The 9,136-nt window shown below is 47.6% G+C and overlaps 1 pseudogene; it reads right to left on the bottom strand.

Annotated features, from left to right (window-relative positions):
• Positions 1-1,934: 1,934 nt before the first annotated feature.
• LOC119285630 lies at positions 1,935-4,507 on the bottom strand (annotated as a pseudogene).
• Positions 4,508-9,136: the final 4,629 nt, after the last annotated feature.

The raw sequence follows: 9,136 nt of genomic DNA, 5'->3' as shown, positions 1-9,136 counted from the left end.
ATCCGGTTTGGAGTGAGCGTAGTTTATCCCGGGATAAGCTCTGAAACCTACATAGTAAGGGCAAGCACCCGTGGGTGGTTTTAGGAGATTTTAATGAAATTTTACTCTCGTCGGAAAAAGAAGGTGGCAATGCGAAACCGAATGCAATGATGAGATATTTCCGTAATTGTTTAGGAGAGTGCGGCCTCGACGATATGGGATGTATTAGTGCTCCTTTCACTGATAGGACTATGCATATGGGGGCATGAGTGATTGAAATCTCTCTGGACCATGGAAACTGATACATACTGGATTGAAGTGGGACCAATATATCTTAATGCTATGGTTGGATTTTACCTTCATGAACTTGTTACTAGTTGGGGATGCTCGCTAATAGTTCCAATCATAAATGCATAAATTTCCAAGTAAGTGATTGCATGCTAGTAGAGACCTCTCCTACATATAAATTTGCGGTGATGATCAGTTTAGTAACTTAGCTAATTTTTCAGGGACAATTCCGCACACCATACCTTGGCCGGTTGGCCGGTATGGATCGTTTCCCTAATGTTTGAAGTGCACTCCCTTTGCTACTGGTATTTCCGCCATATTTTTCTTTAGAAAGGGAGGATAACCCCTGGCCTCCGCATCAATCGATGCATGCAACCATCTTTATTATTACTAGTCAATGTGTACGTGTAATGCACGTTAATTTGGAATTATATTAAGTGCATGTGGATATTAAGTAGGATATTATTTGTGTGTTATTATGTGATTAGCACTATATTTGGTATGAAATTAACTGTACACTAAACGTGTTGAGCGCTCGACATTGAAACAGTCTAGGTCGTTAGATTGACATGATTTGATGGTCGAAATTAATTAGATTTGCCCCTTTGGGTCTTTTTATATTGGTATAGATATAGATTCAACAAAGTCTGACAACATGAATATATGAATCAACCCGGAGCCACGTATCTGGCGAACAAAGTTGCAACACCTACAGTCTTGATAATGTGTCCGAACCGCATGAACGTGTACTAATCCGGTGGCCTCACATAGCTGCCCCGCATGGTGCCGAATGTTTCACCCGGTCTGGCTGACCCGCAGCACGCACCACATGCACACGCTTTGGATTCACCATATATATCCCTTTTATTTGTCTCTCCAATCTAGCATCCAGAATCAAGGGTAGCACATTTAATGTTCTAGTAGGGCCATTTTGGTATCTCCAATTTGGCATCAAGAATCAAGCTAGATGTAAGGAACCCTGATGCCCTCATCGATGTATTGTAACGATCTTTTGAGGTACACAATCGAGCGTTAGTATCGGCTGGACTGCACTATGATAATGGACCTTCAATTGGTTCCTTACCTTTTATCTCCTTCAAAATGAACCAGGGAGACTAAATGAAAGAGACATAGTGCCAAAATGGCAATTGTTTCTTGGGTTTTGAGTGCTCGAATGGAAATCTGCTGTAGTATGAGGCCCTCGTTTAACGAATACACACTGGTAGAAAGCAAAATGACTGTCCAATACAATCCATACAAATAAAGGAGATGAAAATCAAGGTAAGATTTTTCATGTATCAACTTTTTTGATTAAATTATGAAAGTAGGCTGTATTGGACTTGCACCCCTAGTTACGCAGAAATGCAAGCACAAAAGCGGATGGCCGAATTCAGTATGCGCTGATGTGGATCGGTTCGGGATCTCTGGAGTTTGAGAGGCAAGTATATTGAATTAATGCACCGACCAACTGACCCAAAAGTCCGAACTGATCGAGGGAGGCGGGTAATATATTTCAACACTCTCTCTCACGTTTAGGCTATTTTATAATCCTTAAACGTGAGATCTGTATAGGTCACAGAATCTTTTTATTTAATACTGCGTTGACAGGGTTTTAAATGCAGGGTTTTGAACTCAAAACCTCTTGGCTCGGATACCATATTGAATTAATGCATCGACCAACTCATTCAAAAGTCTGAACTGATGGAGAGAGGCGGGTAATATATTTCAACAAAGTAAAGGTCTTATACAAGTTGCATCAGGCCAAATTTCGTCTGCTTCACTACACGACGTAAGGTAAACACAGAAGTAAACTGCGGCTACTTCCGTTAAACTCAGGTGGAAAGTTGAGTTGCTTCGACATGGCAGGGAGCCCATCGCAAGTGCTGGTTGGGAACCTCAGAGCTTTGACAGCGCTATGTCCATCACATCGACGAAGAAATCTGCATTCATCACCACCAAAAACAAGGATCTAGTCAATTTTATGTGCAACTTGTACCCAAATAGTAGTGGGTTACACAGCACAGAAATCGAAGTGGATGAAACAACTTACCAGCATCTTCCTTGGTGAAGCACAGCGGGGGAGTGATTCTGAACACGTTGCCGTAAAAGCCCCCCTTTCCGACCAAAACGCCCATGTCTGCACCCCAAACCAAAGTCAGTGCTCAGTGTTAGACACAAAGGAGGACCAATCCAAACCAAGTAGTTACGCACTAGTACCTTTCATGTGCTCCATGGCCTGGCAAATCTCGTCTTTGGCCGGGGTCTTGAGCTGCCGGTCGGTCACAAGCTCCACGCCAAGCATGAAGCCTGCTCCCCTCACGTCCCCGATGACTGCAAGAGCAAAAAAAGTTAAAGCCAATCCACCGATTTGAATATCTCGAACGATGCATTAGTAAGATGCATGCACAAACTTTGGTGCTTCTCCTGGAGGCCGCGGAGGCGGTCTTTGAGGTAGGCGCCGACGATGAAGGCGTTCTCCTGGAGTCTCTCCCTGTCGAGCACCTTGAGGACGGCGAGCCCACCGGCCGTGCACAACGGGTTGCCGCCGAACGTGTTGAAGTAGGACCGCCTAGTCAGGACCTGCGCGATCTCCGGCGTAGTCACCACGGCGCCCAGAGGGATGCCGTTGCCGATGCCCTGCGTGCCAATTGTAAAAGGTAGTCAGCAACTGAAAAAGCCACGTGTGCCCGTCTAGTTGTTTGGTGCACCTTTGCCATGGTGACTATGTCAGGGATCACGCCATGGGTCTCGAACCCCCAGAAGTGGCTGCCGACGCGCGCGAAGCCCACCTGGACCTCGTCGGCGATGCAGAGGCCGCCGGCTTTCCTCACGGCGTCGTACGCCAGGGGCAGGTAGCCAGGCGCCACCTCCACGATCCCACCAACTCCCTTCAAGCCAAAGGGAAAACCTTAATTCTGCTCACTCTGCTCTGTTTTAGTGACTGACAGTGACGAGTCCGTGTACGTCGTACGTACCTGGATAGCTTCGGAAATGAAGCCGGCGACGTGGCCCGTGGTGCCGAACTCGATGATCTCCTTGACGTCTCGCGCGTACTTCTCGCCGTCCGGGCCGAAGGCGCCTCTGTAGGGGTCCGGGTTAACAGCATGGTGCACGCCACTCTTGAGCAACGCATATCAAGGGATCAAAGAAAAGGTTCAGTCTTCCGGGCACCAAGGATCACTGCTGCATTCATGTTCTTTTGATCATACTACTACGTTACGTACGTACCTGAACAACATTGAACTTCCAGTTCTTCTGTGCGGTGGCACCCATGGTGCCGGAGGCGTTGCCGTGGTAGGAGTTCCGGAGAGATATGATATCGTGGGAGCCGGTGTACAGCCTCGCCATCATGATGGCGAGCTCGTTGGCCTCCGTGCCGGAGTTGGTGAAGAAGACGACCTATCATCCATCATGCACCCCACAACGTTACGTTACTTTGTACTTCTATTAAGCGAAAAATAATAATAACACAAAAATAATAGTGATGCGTGTGCAGCAGTTTGTTCAATTTATTGTGTGCGTGCGTGCGTGCGTGCCTTGAGATCGCCGGGCATCTTGGCGGCCAGCGCCTGGCGAAGTCTGCGATGGCGTGGTTGAGGTAGAGCACGGTGGAGTGCTGCAGGCGGTTGGCCTGCGCGGTGATGGCGTCGATGATGTCGGGGTGGGTGTGGCCGCAGCACACGGTGGCGATGCCGGCGAACGCGTCCAGGTAGCGCCGCCCGTGCTCGTCGTAGAGGTACTGTTTCTTCCCCTCCACAATGTTGAGCTGCAAAGGGCCATTAATTGTTGACAAGAGTTGCAACAGAATTTTAATCTACGTACTTTGTCAGATAGATGGTTCCTTCCAACAGAGAGATGGATCGAGAAAGAACACTGACGGGCTTGGAGTAGAAATGGAACAGGGAGGGGCTGAGGAACTCGGCGCGCTTCCTGGCGATCTCGACGGCGCTCGGCCCGTCGTAGGGCAGCGGCACGTGGTCGAACGCCGGCATTCTCGGCACGTCCACCGGCGTCCTAACCGCCGCAGCGAGCCTAGAGAAGGATCTCCTAGCCCCCAGCATCACTACTGCCCACCTGAATGGAACGAATAATCCAATATGTTGCGATCACCCGATGTGATTCACTTCCCTTGAGTCGAGTGTAGGAGAGGAGGAAGGGTTCACGAGAGAGACGGGGTGTGGTGTGGAGGGAGGGGTTTATAACCTGCAAAAGCTAGTACTCTCTTGGGAATGAAATACTATCAATCAATCTGCGACTCTATTGCCAAAATACAAGACCGCAGTTACCGGCAGCTAATTGGCCATGAAATGGATGCTGGTTTGCAGGGATTGAGTTATTATTATTTCGCATCACCAGGGAGAGAAGGTGCTACGGTTAGCAGCTTGCCGTTTCCATGAATCTAGACAGTTTCCCTTTTGCGATCAGCGTTGTTGGGCTCACAGGCATGAACGGTACGAGACGTCGCGGTCTAGTTTTAGCCAACGTAACTTTCTTTACTGTACCTACTAGTGCTACCTCTTTTTTTGAGGGGCCTACTAGCGATAATGATACACCTACGAAGGCTAACGTAAATTCTTGCGTAACCTTCCCACAATAATTCTATCCCTCTGATTTTAAGTGGGGTGGGCCCCACCTCCCCTGACTCCAATCACAAATTGCAATCTGGCCCATTACATCCTCCTCCCTTTTTTTTGAGAATCACCGGGGGAGGAGTTCCTCCACCTGAATATCTCTACTCCTAATGTCTGAGTTGGTAGTCTCGCCTCACTTCGGTTAATTGTTCCCCGCCGTTTTTTTATCCCACCAACCAATTTAAACCGGATTTTTCCCATGATTTACGTCTCATCGGTTTATTTTGGCCTCACCGCCCACCACCTCCTCCCATTGGTTTAAACGGGTTATCAACTTTTGGTAATGCAATAAATTCACGTGGGAATAAATCAGACATGGTCGGTAATCAATCTCAAACCTGCCAAAAGATTTGGTAACGGAATAAATTCAAATGGAATTGTAGGGGCGTTCTTTGGTAATGCAATAAAAATTCACACGGGAATAAATCAGATCACGATGGGCAATCAATCTCAAACATGCCAAGAGATTTGGTAACAGAATAAATTCAAATGGAATTGTAGGGGCGTTCTTTGGTAATGCAATAAAATTCACACCGGAATAAATCAGATCACGATGGGCAATCAATCTCAAACATGCCAAGAGATTTGGTATCTCTACTCCTAATATCTGAGTTGGTAGTCTCGCCTCACTCCGGTTAATTGTTCCCCGCCGTTTTTTTATCCCACCAACCCATTTAAACCGGATTTTCCCCATGATTTACGTCTCATCGGTTTATTTTGGCCTCACCGCCCACCACCTCCTCCCATTGGTTTAAACGGGTTATCAATTTTTGGTAATGCAATAAATTCACGTGGGAATAAATCAGACATGGTCGGTAATCAATCTCAAACCTGCCAAAAGATTTGGTAACGGAATAAATTCAAATGGAATTGTAGGGGCGTTCTTTGGTAATGCAATAAAATTCACACGGGAATAAATCAGATCACGATGGGAAATCAATCTCAAACATGCCAAGAGATTTGGTAACAGAATAAATTCAAATGGAATTGTAGGGGCGTTCTTTGGTAATGCAATAAAATTCACACGGGAATAAATCAGATCACGATGGGCAATCAATCTCAAACATGCCAAGAGATTTGGTAACAGAATAAATTCAAATGGAAGGGTAGAGGGACGTTCGGGTGGTAATCTCTACTCCTAAACGGCAGTCCGTACGTCATTGTACATCCCTAACGGAATAAATTCAAATGGAATTGTAGGGGCGTTCTTTGGTAATGCAATAAAATTCACACGGGAATAAATCAGATCACGATGGGCAATCAATCTCAAACATGCAAAGAGATTTGGTAACAGAATAAATTCAAATGGAAGGGTAGAGGGACGTTCGGGTGGTAATCTCTACTCCTAAACGGCAGTCCGTACGTCGTTGTACATCCCCACCGAAGCAACGATGGCCCACCGTCCACCGATATTTTTCCGACGAAGGAGCCCCACCGATTTTCTCCAGCGAAGGAGCATCTTCCTCCCGATTTTCTTTCCAGCGAACCCCAGGTTCGATTGGTTTTTTTCTCCCCTCTCGATCGTGTCCACCCCATCCCGATCTCCTTCTCTCAATCGTTCCCAATCCCTTTTCGATTCTGATTTTTTTTTCCCTTTCCAAATCCGATCCCCACCCAATCTGGATATAGATGAAGCCTTGCCTTCTGTCCATTCCATCACATCCTCATGGAAGAGAGAAAGAGGGGGACCAGGGGTGAGGCCAGTGGCGATGCACCTATGTTGGCCAGTGAGGCATGATCGGCATGTAAGTAAGGGTCCCTGCGTCTATATGTGCCGAAGACTACGTGCGTCGTAGCCTCTGCGACCCGCGAACTGTCGTTGCCGCTGCGACCCTTCTCCATGTGGTGATCTTTGAGAAGGCCGGTGGCGCTGTCACGTCGGCCTCCCTCGCTCCAATCCAGGACGTCATGGCGCTCAACAACCCCTCATTCCTCGGATCCACCTGCGAGAGATCGTCGACGCCATTGCTAGCTCTCACTTTGAGTCCGCGGTTGAGGCTGCCACGGAGGAGGCCGTCCTGACGTGGATGTTGCACGCACTGCTGACGCCCCTGCGCTTGGGGACCAACACATCTGCTTCGCCATGAAGACGTGATTCGTGTCATACAGTCTGCGGACAAGGAGGAGCTCCTGCAGCGGTTCAGGTATAGATGTGCATCTCATTATTTTTTTACCTCATATGAGGGCAGGTACGGTTCCTTTTTATGCTATTTGTTGTGAGTGTGTTGCAGGTTCACGTAAACTGAATGGGCTAATCTCAGAGTTCCTCCATCAAATAAACTGGATTGGCTAATCCAGAGTGCTTGCCCGTAAAGTGTATGCCTCCTTTCTAATTTTTTTATATTACTTCAACAATAAAAGGTACAGAAAAACCATATAAAGTACTTCATCTGTTCCTAAATATAAGTCCTTTTAGAGATTTCAATATGGACTACATACAGATGTAACATTCAATCATTTGCTCCGTATGTAGTTCATACTGGAATCTCTAAAAAGACTTATATTTACGAAGGGAGGGAGTAACACTTTGTAGATGCGTGAAACATGTACAATCGATTTGCTCTGAGGAGAAAAAGACAATTCATCAGCTAGATATATCAAAGGACAGTCTATGTCAATTGAACTAGCACTTGAATTTTAGCAAATCCAAGTTTTTTTTCTACAACTGCAATTCGGTATTTGGGTGGGCTATGATATGACTCAGTTATTAGCTTCAACGGATTTTAAGTGACAACACGCTGATGAATAATAGAAACACCACGCTGTCCATATGGGTGGACTATGGATGGATGGCGCCTACAAACACCACGCTGCAGGCCTGCAGCTCGACCTACAATTTTTTTCTTCTCTCCCTCAGGCTTGAATGTCCGCGGTCAATCTCTGCCGCTGGTGGTGCAAGTATGATAAATGGGTGCATTGATCTCTTTTTTGTTGTAGTGCAACACCTTGGAGATGCACATAATTTGACATGACAGCCTCTTTTTCTACTATCAATGATGTTTGCTGCAGAGATTTTACAGTTGGGAGAAGATAGCAAGGAAAAAAAAGAGAGCGATTTAATTGTAAAAAGAAAGTCCCCAATGCAGCCCGTTGCAACGCACGGGCATTCTACTAGTATTACTCAAAGTGGCCATAATGACAGGAGAGTGATCCAGTTTATAAGGAAAACCGGATTGAAAACCTTAACAAATTGACCCCGTTTATGAGGAAAACCAAGCCGAAAACCAGACAAGTAACAAGTGTTACAAAGAAAAGAGAGGAACAAGACGCCCAACATAAGGCAAGACCTAACTAGCATAGTAACAGGACCAGGTAGGTGAGGGGTGCGTCGAGGGATCACAATAACAAGACTCTACAAACAGCCTAACGCACCGCACCGGCGTGCGTATCAAACCCCACATCACAACAGAGGAGTATCCATAATCAACGAGTGCCAAAACTTAACACGAACCTTGTGCCCAAGCTTAGCACGAACCTTGACTGAGCGCTCCGCCACGGAAGTTCAAGACGATTAGCAAGGCGGGGAGGCGTCATTGCTTCGTCATTGAGCAAAGGTGAACCAAGACGAGACCAAGAGCCCAAGGCTCGCCTCAACAGAACAGGGTCATGAGCATGCATAGAAGCAGGCCGGAGACCTCACGTAGGACAGCCGAAGAGAAACACCTAAAGAAGAAAACACTACCCTCAGTCCTGAGCAGGCCGCACCACCACCACCAAACGCACCACCCACAACCAGACACAGCAACAGACGCCGTTGTTTGGGTCTCCAAGATGACGCCTCCAAGGAGATAGTGTTGTCGAGCACACAACACCGTCATCCGATCCGGCAAGCCCGATCTTGAGTTTTTACCCGGAGACCACAAACAAAGAACTGTAGGTGTTGTAGCTCCACGACGACACCTCCTACAAGGAAAACGACATCTGTAGACGCCGTTGCCGCCGGCATCAGCATAACCGAGGCAGGGTTCTCACCCGGAGTTTGAGCACATCCTACAGCAATACGGCAGCCGACCACCACCGCCGTCGAGCCCTCCAACGATGAAGAAGCACGACGAACCGCCTCAGCCAGCCGCACCTCGCGGAGACGACCGACGGCCAAACTCAACACTAGACGCCAGATCCATCAATGGCCGGCCGGACGCAGAGCCAACGGACGCAACGCGAGCCACCGTGCCCCACCAAGCACCATGCCAGCAAGGAGCAGAGGTGTGCTGCCCAAGGCCAAGAACCACCATGGT

This window comes from Triticum dicoccoides, chromosome 4A (assembly GCF_002162155.2).
Source record: "Triticum dicoccoides isolate Atlit2015 ecotype Zavitan chromosome 4A, WEW_v2.0, whole genome shotgun sequence".
In the NCBI taxonomy this organism is placed as follows: Eukaryota; Viridiplantae; Streptophyta; class Magnoliopsida; order Poales; family Poaceae; genus Triticum; species Triticum dicoccoides.
This window is presented reverse-complemented; position numbering and strand designations above follow the sequence as displayed.